Consider the following 13,827-nt stretch of genomic DNA (forward strand, 5'->3'; position numbering starts at 1 on the left):
CAAAAACGATATGCACATTTTCTGGTTTTAATTCTGACTCCTTGGATTTATCTACCACACTAGCCAGATATGTCGAACAGCCATGTTGCATCATATTTCGTGCTTCCAGTGCCGATATTAAGGGCGTACGAAAACTTGCTAGAGTTCCCCTTCTTCTAGTCTGAACTCCACAGTCTTTTTCCGATAATCAATCGTTGCTCCATGTTTGGATAACCAATCTATGCCAAGTATGGCATCATAATCTGGTATACTTAGTTCTATAAGGTTTGTTGGGCACTCCCTGCCCTCTATTGTTATAGGTGCTGACTGCAACCACCTGGTTGACAACATCAAGTCTCCTAACGATAACATTGTACTAAAACTATGTTCAAACAATTTACAAGGCATACCCAATTTATCAATCACATTCATGGTAACATTAGAGTGAGTCGCTCCAGAATCAATAAGGACTCTACACATCATACCAGATATAGTGAGCTGGCCTGTGTCTACGGTGAAACTGTTGACTGCTTCATTCTGAGTTAAGGCAAAAACTCGTGCTAGCACCAGATTGTTGTTACTGTTTTGTCCCGCTTTCCATTGTAGGCAATTTTTTCTCAGATGTCCTGCTTGACCGCACTTGAAACATTTTTTGGTGCCGACCTGGCATTCTCTTGGGTGTATTTTCGAGCATTTAGGACAAGTGGGGTGCTCTAGTTTGTTGCTTTGGTGATTCCCACAGTTCCGATACCATTTGTAAAATGCCCTAAACTAATATTTTGTAAAACATTTACATGCTCATAAACTTAAAGAAGAAAACCACTTATTATATGAAAATCCCAGTGGGGCCTTGCTAAAACATGCTAGTTGGGCCCAATAGTTTTAAAACAAAATAAAAGTTCTCATGCGACGTTTTAAAAAAATAAATATAGTTCAAGTCCCACTGATAAGTTATAAAACATTTAAAATAAGACATAGCATCGTTCTATAAAAATTGGCGTTAAGTTGATCGTTTGCTCGCCTATAGGATACCCCCACGCCATACACACCCTGACGTCGGAACTCCCCACATCACCATGCGTACCAAAGAGAAACCCTATTTTCTACCTGGAAGGAAAAGTAAGGGGTGAGCTAAAAGCCCAGTAAGGAAGTACAAATAACAGACGAAGAAAAACCCAACAAAACATAATCTTATCGTAAGACTCTTACAACGTGATATACATACATTATCATTGCACTTAACGCCATCATCATACATCATTATCATGCATCATATATCATAAACATATTCAAACATCATCATCATAAACATTATCATCATAAGCTCATCATATCTTTGTGAACATGGCTCCCTATCTTGTCCATGTCACATCTTGAGGTAAATAGGAGGCTCTAGTCCTTGAATAACCTTGGCGCGTCCGCCCTATGAGTTATGTCTTTATATCCTTAGTAACTCAGGTTATTTCTTAGATCCTTAGTAACCCATTTGTTGTGTCGTGTTCAACACGATAACAACCATTTACATACCATACAACATATAGAAATACATGCAATCAAGTAGCATCAGCACAAAAAGGATATACATGATTCATCAAATTTCACCATATCAATTAACAACAGCATTTCATACTTCCTATCACAAGGTATATCATCATACATAGCATTTATCTTCATACAAACCAATATTACTGTTCATAGCATAAATAAACAAAATTCTATCTAACTTCCTTACCTCAGGTCCGAGAAAAGTAAAAATTGACAAACTTCACAACGAGCCTGTTGACCCTGATTTTGGGCAACTGACACGGAGTCAAAATACGCTTGACGTGGATGAATGCGTTGAAAAGAACGTGATGACGAAAATAATAAGAACACAAGATTTTATAGTGGTTCGGCCCCAGGATCTGGTAATAACCTACGTCCACTTAGATTGCTATTGATGTAAGATCCAAAGGAGTGATCAAAGAACTAGGGTTCAATGAGTTTCACCAACCTCTGAAGAACAATACAATATGACTAATTTGATAACTCTAATCTCAAGTGATCTAGAAGTCAGAAAAAGAAAGGGGATCCTTTTCCCTGAGCCTTCTTCTTCTATTTATAAGCTCAAGGAAGATTTACATTGATTTGTTACAGATATTATTTCCTAAATAATCGGATACTCAGGAAATCATGGGAGATAATTTCGGATTCCATCATAACTGCCTAAGATTTCCTCCGCGTATTATACGCATACGACCAGGCTGGTCGTATGAAGAGACCGATCGCATGATACTGCATATCTTCCTGGTCGATAGTCGAACACAGATTCTACCAGGTGTCAGCCACGTGTAATTAATGCCTGCCATGTCATTCACTTCTGATTTTTGGGATAACATTTGCCCCCCAATTTTGTTTAGTGCGACCAGCAATAAAGAAACTTAAGGGAACAACCGTTCACCTTCCCTTGACATCTGTCAGAATCCCCGTGCATTTTCAAAAACCGTGATATAATTATGTCTAATCAAGCTCTTTCAGTTTCCAAAAAGGCAATCTGACGGCTTGTACACTTCCCCACGTTTTGAAAGTGGGAAGTGATGATTACTGCCTTTTGGCTGTCCCTTCAATCCCTATAAGTAGGCCTTTCTTCTCTTTTAAGAAATTTTTACCCATCACCTTTGCCAATATCTTCAAGAACTTGTACCAGAGTTCAGAGCTTCAAAAACCAGTCCGATGTCCTGCCGCAGGTCTTCCAGTTCAAGTTTCCATCTTCCTCCGAATCTCCATTCTCGCCCAGGTAAGAACTTCGTTCTTTTGAGCTTTCTACTACGCCATGCATGCCACTTCTGTGCTCTGTGACCTCTATGTTCTTGAATAGGGTTTTAAGGATTTTTTGGTATAAACCGTCTTAGCGCTTAATAACGTGCATTTTTATGCTTTGCATAGGTTAAGACTATAGTTTGATAGTTAGGATTTTTGGTTTGGGATGTTAGGTTGACGAAAGATTCAACCTTTTAACTAGGTGAAAAAACCGAAATTTTTTCCCGCCCCTCAGGAGTCGAAAAAAGTTCCCTTTTTCAGAAAACGGTTTACTTTCCTTTTTGTTTTCATCCGTCTTTCAAACTACCCACATTGAACTTAGTGTAGGATTAGGATGCTGCTGGTTATTTAGGCACGAGCAACGTTATCCCAATCTCCTACACTACTACGCGGACTGTGTCTCATCTCCTCCATTGTCTGTTTGTAGTTCATATGCAAGACCCTTGGGGAGGAGAAAGACCTATTGAAGACGAACTCTTGGCCCAACTGCTCGAAGGCGAAGAGAATCCTTCTACGTTGATCCCAGAAATCCTCTTCTCACATCCTAGCCCAAATCCTCCACCAATTCCCACTCAGAAAATGGCCAGAACAAAAACCAAAGCTAGAAAAAGACGCAACCTCAACTCTCCAAGTCAGCCTTCTGCTGATGCCCCCTCGACCAGTGGTCGAGGGGAATTTGCCCCTGAAATCAAAGTTCAGAGGCGCGCCCATCCTCGGCATGCTGACCAGCCGGCTGTTGAGTGGCACGTCGTTTCTCCAAGTTCGGTGACCATTTGAATGATCACCAACTATTTAAACAAATACAATCTGACGGGGTTGACCCTAGTCAGACCTTCCATTGACCAGCGAGCCAACCTGCCAGGGGGACTTATAGCGCCTGGTCGAGATACCATATCGAGGCTGGTGCCACCCTACCTCTTCATTCATTCTTCCAAGGGGTAGCAAACTACTTTGGGGTGGCCCCTTTTCAAATCACCCCGAATGGGTATAGGATGCTGGACGCGCTCTATATCCTCTACAAGCTCAAGAAATGGCCAGCTCCTTCGCCTCATGAGGTCAATTTCCTGTTCGACCTCAAGTCCAACCCCAACCAGGATGGTATGGGGTTCTTTCATTTCTGCCACCAGGAGACTGGACACACTTTTCTGTCCGACACCACTCACATCTCGAACGTGGGGAAGTACCATCAAGAGTACTTCCTTACGCTCGACATTGTCACGGATAATCTGGTCTTCACTCGAGGAGGTAAAGAGAATAATAATCCTTGAACCAGTTATTTCCATACTTTAATTCTTTCTTGTCGTAATACTTCGTTGTTCCATTGCATTCCAGGCCCCTGGTTACGCCCGACCCCCACTCCAGGAATGGAGTCGAGGGTAGCACTCTTAGCCAGCATGCCAAGTGCTGCTAAGAGTGTGAAGAACTTAATTAACGAGGTTAACCTTAGGCTGGCTGGCCTTTGGGGCTTCCATCCTGCGACTAACGAACCTGCGGCAAGTGGTGTCCACGCCGATGCGGGACCCGAGCAGCAACCCGAGCAGCAACCTCAGGCACCCCCTCCCCGGAGGAGGCCAACTGGGGTTACAATCAGGGAACCTGCCGTTCCCCACCGAGCAGCGGAATCATCAGTCCCCAAGGGCAAGGGGAAACAAAAGGTTGCCGAACCTACCAAACTGTCTGACGACTCGTCAGAAGTAAACGGTACATCATTCTCGTTTTTGAATAATCTGCCAATTCCTTCCCATCTATTTGATGGGGACGACAACTTTAGGAAAGTCCCTTCTTTAAACTCAGATTTCTTCCAGGAACTAGGTAGTTCAGTAGATAATGTTGCGACCAGTAGGTGTAGCTCGGGTATTTTACTTGTAATCCTTTCACTTCGATCTCTGCTCCTCGTGATCCTCTAATCTAACTGTTCGAATTTTTTTCCTTTGTGCAGGTATGGACTCTGAGGACTTCTTCGAGCATTACCAAACCGCTGCTGCTGCTTCTATCCTGAAGGACAGCAAAAGGGCTCGAGGGGAAAGCAGTAAGACTCCCTCAAAGAAGGCTCAAACAGAGGATGCTCCTGGCGGCGGCCCTTCTAAGGAGAACACGACACCTCCGCCTCCCACCGAACAGTCGTCGCCTGCCCCTGAGAATCGACAGCCCTCTTCTAGGGCCACTGGTAGAGAGACTCTGGACAACTTGTCTGAAGGCTCCCTGTCCAGCCTTGTGGTCGGGTCGGCCAGGGAGAGAATTTATAAGCTCTCGAAGCACAGACGCAGCCAGGTTGCCATCAATGAAACTGCCTCAATGGAGGCCGACCAAATCATCAACCAAGGGTTGAATGAAATAGTCAGCGTAAGTCAATTTCTATTGTTTCATGATTTATTCTGACTTCTATTCCTTACTTTTTCGTTTTTTGTTTTCAGGGACTGATGTCTTTAACTGTTGGCTGGCGCCGTACTGGGGCGCTGGTTTCTCGCGGGCAGAACTTTGACTCCAGGGTTGCTCAATCCATGCAAGCACTTGAGGATGAGATGAAAAAGCTACTCGAGGAGAACAAGGAGCTGTCCAAGCTGAACGAACAGTTATGCGAGGACCAAGCCAACCTCACTCAAGAGCTTCAGGAAAGTCAAGGGGCCCTGAAGAAAGCTATCGATGAGTGGTACAGATGGAGGGAGAGTTCTATACTCCACACCCAAGAGTGTAAGCAGCTCACACTCGATCTGACTGCCAGCAGGGATGAGGCAAAGAAGCTTGAGGAGCGGGTGCGCGAGCTCAAGGGGCGAGTACAGGAGCTTGAGGAGGATAGAGCTAAAACTCTGAAGAAGTACAAGGAAGCCACCTTCCTCTGCTTCTATGACTTCTGGAAGCACAATCGGGAGGCCAACATTAATTATCTCTCCGAGCGGTTGCAAAGGACGCTGATGGCGCAGTGTGCTACTCAGCTGGAGGTGGAAGAGAGAACCAAGGCCAAAACCCCCGCTGATGATGCTACGGCTGGACCTCCGACTGATTAGAGTGCTCCTAATCCAGAAGACCCTCCTGTTCCCCAGCAAAATTAGTATTTTTTATTATTTTCTCCAACTTTTATGGCCCAGGGGTCTTTTTGTAAAGACAATTTTTTTCTTTTATTGCTTCGAGGGCAGCTTTTTTACTTATGCTTGAACAATTACATCCGAGCAGTACTGCTCGCGGTGTAAAGGTCTTTTCCTTTTAATTTCATATTTACATCCGAGCGCTAATGCTCGCGGTGTAAACAATTGCCTTTCTGATATTATAATGTTTCTTTTATTATAATACATGTTCGCATGACCGAACTTAGCATAGTACTTTGGTTTGATTTTACAAAACATAAATTTTTGAAAAATGCTCTAAGTACCGTAGCATGCTTTCACTTATTTTGTTCATGTGTTTACATACCTCATGGTACGCTTTGCTATCGATGTACCTTATATGCCCCCCAAGTGATCGAGGAGCTTTAGGTCCTTGGTCACTTGCCTTGACCATAACTTGTTCGAACATTACTGCTCGATGCAATATTCACCACTTGTAATATAGCAAAACAACACACGTAATGAACAAATACTTGTAAAAATAAATTTACAAAGGTTGGCAAGAATGACTGGCTACACACAGTCCCTTATAATCTCGTATTAAAAATGGACTAAACATGTCTTTACGAGTGATCTTAAAAAGATCTTACACTTATAAGCGATTAGCCATACAACGTGGCTAACCCTTTTTTGAAACTTGTAAAACGTAAAAATTAATACAAGCCAGTCCTTTAAGAAGGACTGTTAACTGATAATACTTGTGCAGGTGTTCTCCATTCCAGTAGCGTGGAACGAGATCTCCATTCATGCGTGCAAGTTTGTAGGTGCCCAGATGAAGGACGTCTTCAATCTGGTAAGGTCCTTCCCAATTGGGTCCGAGTACTCCAGTAGTGGGGTCGCGGGTATTTAAGAAAACTCATCGTAGTACTAGGTCACCGACGTTGAATTTTTTTTCCTTTACCTTCGAGTTAAAGTACCGGGCGACCTTTTGCTGGTACGCAGCAACTCGGAGCTGGGCTTTCTCTCGTATTTCGTCAATTGAGTCTAGGGACTCCATCATTAGTTGGCTATTCTAGCCCTCGTCGTATGTAATGCGTCGATGTGAGGGGGGATCTAACTTGACATGTAACATGGCTTCATATCTGTAGGCTAAGGAAAATGGGGTATGACATGTCGCTGTTCGGTGAGAAGTTCTATACGACCAGAGGACTTCAGGCAACTGTTCTGGCCATGCTCCCTTGGCATCTTCAAGTCTTTTCTTCAGGGTGTCCTTAAGCGTTTTATTTACTGCTTCGACCTGTCCGTTCGCTTGTGGATGCGCAACTGAAGAAAAGCTTTTGATAATCCCATGTCTTTCGCAGAAGTCGGTGAACAAGTCACTGTTAAATTGGGTTCTGTTGTCTGAAACAATCTTCCGAGGCAAACCATAGTGGCAAACAATGTTCTTGATGACAAAGTCAAGAACTTTCTTGGTCGTTATGGTAGCGAGTGGTTCAGCTTCAGCCCATTTGGTGAAGTAGTCGACTGCCACAACTGCGTACTTCACTCCGCTCTTTCCCGTTGGCAGGGATCCAATCAAGTCTATCCCCCATACTGCAAAAGGCCACGGACTCTGCATCTATTTCAACTTGTTTGGGGCTGCTCGTGGAATTTTTGAAAACCTTTGAAATTTATCACATTTTCGCACAAACTCCATCGAATCTTCATTCATGGTCGGCCAAAAATAACCTTGCCTTAGAATATTTTTTGCCAAACTTTGCCCCCCATCATGATCCCCGCAGAAGCCTTCATGTACCTCTTTCATGAGCTCCTTAGCTTTTTCTGGTGTAATGCACCTGAGTAGTGGCATGGAGTATCCTCTTCGGTACATAACACCATCGACCAGTATGTACCTAGCAGCCTACCTTAGTAGGGTTCTGGCCTTGTTTCTTTCTGTTGGTAGTGCACCATTTGTTAGATACTCCAAGTAAGGCGCCATCCATGTATCTTCCATTCGGATTTCCATACTGGCTTCTATTGCTCGTATATTTGGCTCACTCAATATTTCTACTGGCACAATGTTCAAAGTGTCAGCATATTTTGCGCTCGCGAGTTTGGCTAAGGCATCTGCATTCGAATTCTGATCCCACGGTATTTGTTGGAAGGTATACTTCGTGAACTGGGCTAGCAGGTCTTTGGTTTTATTCAAGTAGGCCACCATCTTTAGGCCTCGTGCTTGATATTCCCCAAGAACTTGATTCACTACCAGCAGCGAATCACTGTAAATATCAAGCATCTTTATGCTCATATCTTTCGCCATCTCAACCCAGCGAGGAGTGCTTCATATTCGGCTTCGTTATTTGACGCGGTGAAGTCGAATCTAATGGCGCAGTGAAATTGATGCCCTTCCGGCATTATCAATATCACTCCTGCTCCTGCGTGGGATTCATTGGACGACCCATCTGTGAATAACTTCCATGAAGGAGTTTCATTTTGGGGCTCAGGCACACTAGGCTATTCGCACTGTTCGCTGTCTGGGAGTTCGGTGAACTCTGAAATAAGATCAGCCAAGACTTGTCCCTTTACTGCTGCTCGCGGTGAATATGCGATATCGAATTGCCCTAGTTCGACTGCCCATTTTAATAAACGCCCAGCCGCCTCTGGTTTTTGGAGGACTTGCCGAAGGGGCTGGTCAGTTAAAACTGTGATAGGGTGGGCTTGAAAGTAAGGACGTAGCTTCCTCGAGGCCAAGATTAAACAGTATGCTAACCTCTCGATGGGAGGATACCGCAGTTCTGCTCCGATCAGCCTCTTGCTTACATAGTAAACTGCTTTTTGTACGCCTTCTTCCTCTTATACTAGTACCGCACTAGCAGCTACTTCAATGATCGCCAGGTAAATGAACAAAGTTTCTCCTTCGATTGGCTTTGATAAAAAATGGGAGGTTGTGCCATATGGGCCTTCAAGGCCTGAAAAGCTTGCTCGCAGTCTTCCGTCCATGCAAATTTCTTATTGCCCCTAAGTAGATTGAAAAAAGGGACGCATTTGTCTATTGATTTTGAAATAAATCTACTTAGGGTTGCAATCCTCCCGGTTAAACTTTGTACATCTGATCTTTTCTGGCGATTTCATGTCGATTAGGGCTTTTATCTTGTCGGAGTTTGCCTCGATTCCTCTTGAATTTACAATGAACCCCAAAACCTTCTCTGATCCAACTCCGAAGGAACATTTGAGGGGATTTAACTTCATCTGGTATTTGTTCAATACATCAAAACATTCTTGTAAATCCTTCACATGTCCTTCTGCCTTCTTAGACTTTACCAGCAAGTCGTCCACATACACCTCCATGTTTACCCCGATTAATTCTTTAAACATGTGGTTAACTAACCGCTGGTAAGTCGCACCTGCATTTTTCAGTCCGAAGGGCATTACTTTATAACAGTATAAGCCCGTATGGGTCCGAAAGCTGGTGTGATCCTCGTCAGGGGATGCATGTTAATCTGATTGTAGCCTGAATATGCATCCATGAAGGAGAGGATCTCATGTCCTGCAGTAACATCGACCAACTGGTTGATTCTTGGGAGTGGGAAGCAGTCCTTTGGGCATGCTTTATTGAGGTTTGTAAAATCCACACAGGTTCACCATTTGCCGTTAGGCTTGGGAACCAGCACTGGATTGGAGACCCATGATGGATAAAATGCTACCCTGATGAACCCATTCTCCTTTAACCTCTCTACTTCTTCTTTTAAGGCTCTCGATCGATCTTTATCGAGCAACCTTCTTTTCTGTTGCACGGGCGGAAAAGTCTTGTCTATGTTCAGGACATGGCTGATAACCGCAAGGTCTATCCCAGCCATGTCTTTGTGTGACCAGGCAAAGACTTCCTGGTTCTTCCACAAAAATTCCACTAGTGCATGCTTCATGGTTTGTTCCAGGTTTTTCCCGACCTTCACGACTCTGGTCGGGTCTTTTTCGTCGAGTTGGACTTCTTCCAGGTCCTCGACGGGTCCAACGCTCTCTTCAAAATCCCCAAAGCGAACATCTAAATCTCTATCCTCACTTTGGGCAACACCCTATTTGGTGACCTCATCACCGGATTGGGCTTGTGTATCAATTGCCATCTGCAACCTATCTGAGGGAGTGCTCTTTGATGTTCCCTTTTTCGCCTTCGTGACTGAGGCGTTGTAGCACTCTCTGGCCTCCCTTTGGTTTCCCAACACGCGTCCTACCCCTGCGTCTGTCGGGAATTTCATGGCTAAGTGCCACATAGAGGTGACGGCTCGTAGATCAACCAGTATAGGCCTCCCAATGACGGCATTGTACGCCGAAGGACAATCAACTACTATAAAAGTAGCGAGTAATGTCATGGTAGCAGGCGTTGTACCTATCGTCACTGGTAGTCTGATTAATCCTGCGGGGGTGAGTCCCTCACCAGAGAAGCCGTATATTGTTTGGTTGCAGGGCTCCAGGTCCTTAACGGAAAACTTCATGCGTTCCAGCGAAGACTTATACAGGATATTCACTGAACTTCCTGTATCGATTAGCACTCTTTTCACCATCATGTTGGCCATTTGGATATCCACGACCAGCGGATCGGAATGTGGGAACCAGACATGCTTGGCATCGCTATCAGAGAAGGTTATCTCGCCCTCTTCTGATCGAGCCTTTTTTGGCGCGCGATCCTCCACAATCATCATCTCGATGTCCTGGTCGTGGCGCAGAGTCCAAGCGTATCGTTCCCTGGCCTTTCCGCTGTTTCCCGCGAGGTGCGGGCCTCCACAGATGGTTAACAATGTGCCAGTCACGGGGGCAGGCTGCAAAGGTGGCGAGCGTTGGCGTGTGGGCGCTTGCTCATTGCCACTCGGAGCTTCTCGTTGGGAATTCCCCGAGGCCCGTACATATCTTCTTAAGTGTCCTTGTCTGATAAGGAACTCGATCTCATCCTTCAACTGGTTGCATTCATTTGTGTCATGTCCGTAGTTGTTATGATAACGACAGAACTTGGTGGTGTCTCTTTTCGAAATATCCTTCCGAATGGGGGCAGGCTTCTTATAAGGCACACTGGAACTCGTGGCCTGATAAACCTCTCCCCAAGACTCAACTAGGGCAGAATAGTTAGTGAACCGAGGTTCATAACGGTTACCCTTGGCTCGTTTATTGTCAGAGGTGGAAGGCTCATTGTGTGGCCGTTTTCCACCATTCTTGCCATTGCCGTTGCCGTTCCCGTTGCCCTTGCCGTTACCGTTAGGCTTAGACCCATTGGCGGCTTTGGCAGGCTCGGCAGCCTTCTTATCCTTGCCTGGAGGCTTTCCATCGTCGGCAATGGCATCTTTGAGCTTGATGTAACGATCAGCCCAGTCCAAGAATTCCTGGGTAGTTCTAACCCCATCTTTTTGGAGACTTTTCCAAAGAGGGGTGCGACGCCTAACCCCTGCAGTTATGGCCATCATTTTTCCTTCGTCCCCCACTGTTTTGCTCCAGCTGCTGCTCGCATAAAGCGCTGGATGTAGTCCTTTAGTGGCTCTCCATCCTGCTGGCGTATTTCAACCAGCTGGTTTGCCTCGGTCGGATGCACACGACCTGCGTAGAACTGTCCGTAAAACTCCTTTACGAACATCTCCCAGGAAGCTATGCTTATAGGAGGGAACTTGAAAAACCACTCCTGCGCGGCATCAGAAAGTGTTGCAGGGAAGATCCTACACCGAGCATCTTCAGACACTTTCTGAATGTCCATTTGTATCTCAAACTTATTGACGTGAGATACCGGGTCACCGTACCCATCAAAGTTCGGAAGCATAGGCATTTTAAACTTGCTAGGAGTCTCTGCCATAGCTATCCTCTGGACGAAAGGAGTGCCTTTTCTCCTGTTGTGGTCGATGTAAGATGTTCTTCCCCCGACCAGCTGTTGCACCACCTGGTTGAGGGCATCTATCCGGGCCTACACAGCGATAGGAATCGCTGTGGCCTCTGTTGCTGGGGGGATGTTCTTTCCATGTCGCTCACGGCGATCATTGAGCACATCTCTCAAATCCTCGTCTCTTCTCCGCTGCTCGCTAGCTCCGAGCCGGTTGAAGACGTTATTTTTCCTGGGTTGCCCCCCAGCGTCCCGTCTGCCGGGTTGGTCATCTTGAGGTGGCTGATTCATGTTTTCACCTCTTTCGTCATTCCTCCGACCGGCATCTCCTCTGCCGGAATCGGCTTCATCATAACCATTGCCATCTCTAAATCGTGATTGGCTATGACGGGATCGACTGTCCCCTCGATTTCCTTCCCGGGCTGAAACGTCTCGAGCATTAGAGGGTGGCATGCGTTGGTCGTTAGGTCCCCGTGCATTATCATGCCATGGAGGACCTCGGACCGCAGAGCCTAACTCTGAGTTCCTCCTGTTACTAGGAGGATGTTGTCCTCTGTTCAGAAGGTTCAGCTTGTCGCCCCTATGGCGTCTAGGACTGCGAGGCTGATACCCGGTCCTATTCTGCCTCTGATGCGGGGGATTGCCGCGACCAGCTTGGGATGGAGGCTATGTCTTAGGGTCCAGTGGAACATCGTCATGGGGCACCTGAGGCTGTTCGGGCCTTTGCGGACTCAAGGGTTGGATAGGTGGGCTAGGATTAGGACCCCTTTGTGTTGGTCCATTCGTAGGCTGATCAGGCTGCGAGGCAGGTGCAGCCTGATTCCTAGCCAATTGCAAGGCTGCCATGGCTTCGCTCTGGCGACGGTCCATCTCTGCCTGCCTCTCGCTTAACTCCACGCGCTGCCGTTCTATTTCTTGTTGCTGCCGCGCCATGATTTCGGCAGCACTTTCCTGGCTAGCTCTCAGATTGGCCAGCTCTTCGTGCAACGCCCCCAGAGTACTTTTTAGCGTCGCGTCATCCATTTCTTCCTCCTCAAATTCCAGATGTGGCTCATCCTCAGCCACATTGGGAGGGGGAGGAGGAGGCGGGTTAGATGATGCAGCGCCAGCCACCTGTCCAGTTTTCCTGGTAGTTTTTGCCATTGGTTTTCTCAACGGTGATATATCAACCTCTCAATGAAAGCACCTGAATGTTGACCCTGATTTTGGGCAACTGACACGGAGTCAAAATACGCTTGACGTGGATGAATGCGTTGAAAAGAACGTGATGACGAAAATAATAAGAACACAAGATTTTATAGTGGTTCGGCCCCAGGATCTGGTAATAACCTACATCCACTTAGATTGTTATTGATGTAAGATCCAAAGGAGTGATCAAAGAACTAGGGTTCAATGAGTTTCACCAACCTCTGAAGAACAATACAATATGACTAATTTGATAACTCTAATCTCAAGTGATCTAGAAGTCAGAAAAAGAAAGGGGATCCTTTTCCCTGAGCCTTCTTCTTCTATTTATAAGCTCAGGGAAGATTTACATTGATTTGTTACAGATATTATTTCCTAAATAATCGGATACTCAGGAAATCATGGGAGATAATTTCGGATTCCATCATAACTGCCTAAGATTTCCTCCGCGTATTATGCGCATACGACCAGGCTGGTCGTATGAAGAGACCGATCGCATGATACCGCATATCTTCCTGGTCGATAGTCGAACACAGATTCTGCCAGGTGTCAGCCAAGTGTAATTAATGCCTGCCATGTTATTCACTTCTGATTTTTGGGATAACAGAGCCTATAACCATAATCAAATAGCATTCTTTAGCATCACATAATATTTCTTGTGCCCAACTCACATATACCATGTGTGCATGGGCCATGCACACATGGTACAATTACACATAATTTCCAAGCAAAAAAAATTTCACATAAAATCACAAAATAATAATGCAACTTCTACCTATTATACATGCATGGTTTTCAAGTAAAAATTATATGGTTGAATATTAGACATATTTTCGAACGTAAAAGTGCATTTGTATGCGACATAAATACGTGGGAACGTTGTTAAAAAGTGACGTTAAAAACGATAATTTTTACGCGCATATTCCTATCATTTTCAAAATAAAGATTTATAAGTTATAATTTCTCACAATTATTTATTTCCTTTAAATT

The sequence above is a fragment of the Humulus lupulus genome, chromosome 1, assembly GCF_963169125.1.
Source record: "Humulus lupulus chromosome 1, drHumLupu1.1, whole genome shotgun sequence".
Taxonomy (NCBI): Eukaryota; Viridiplantae; Streptophyta; class Magnoliopsida; order Rosales; family Cannabaceae; genus Humulus; species Humulus lupulus.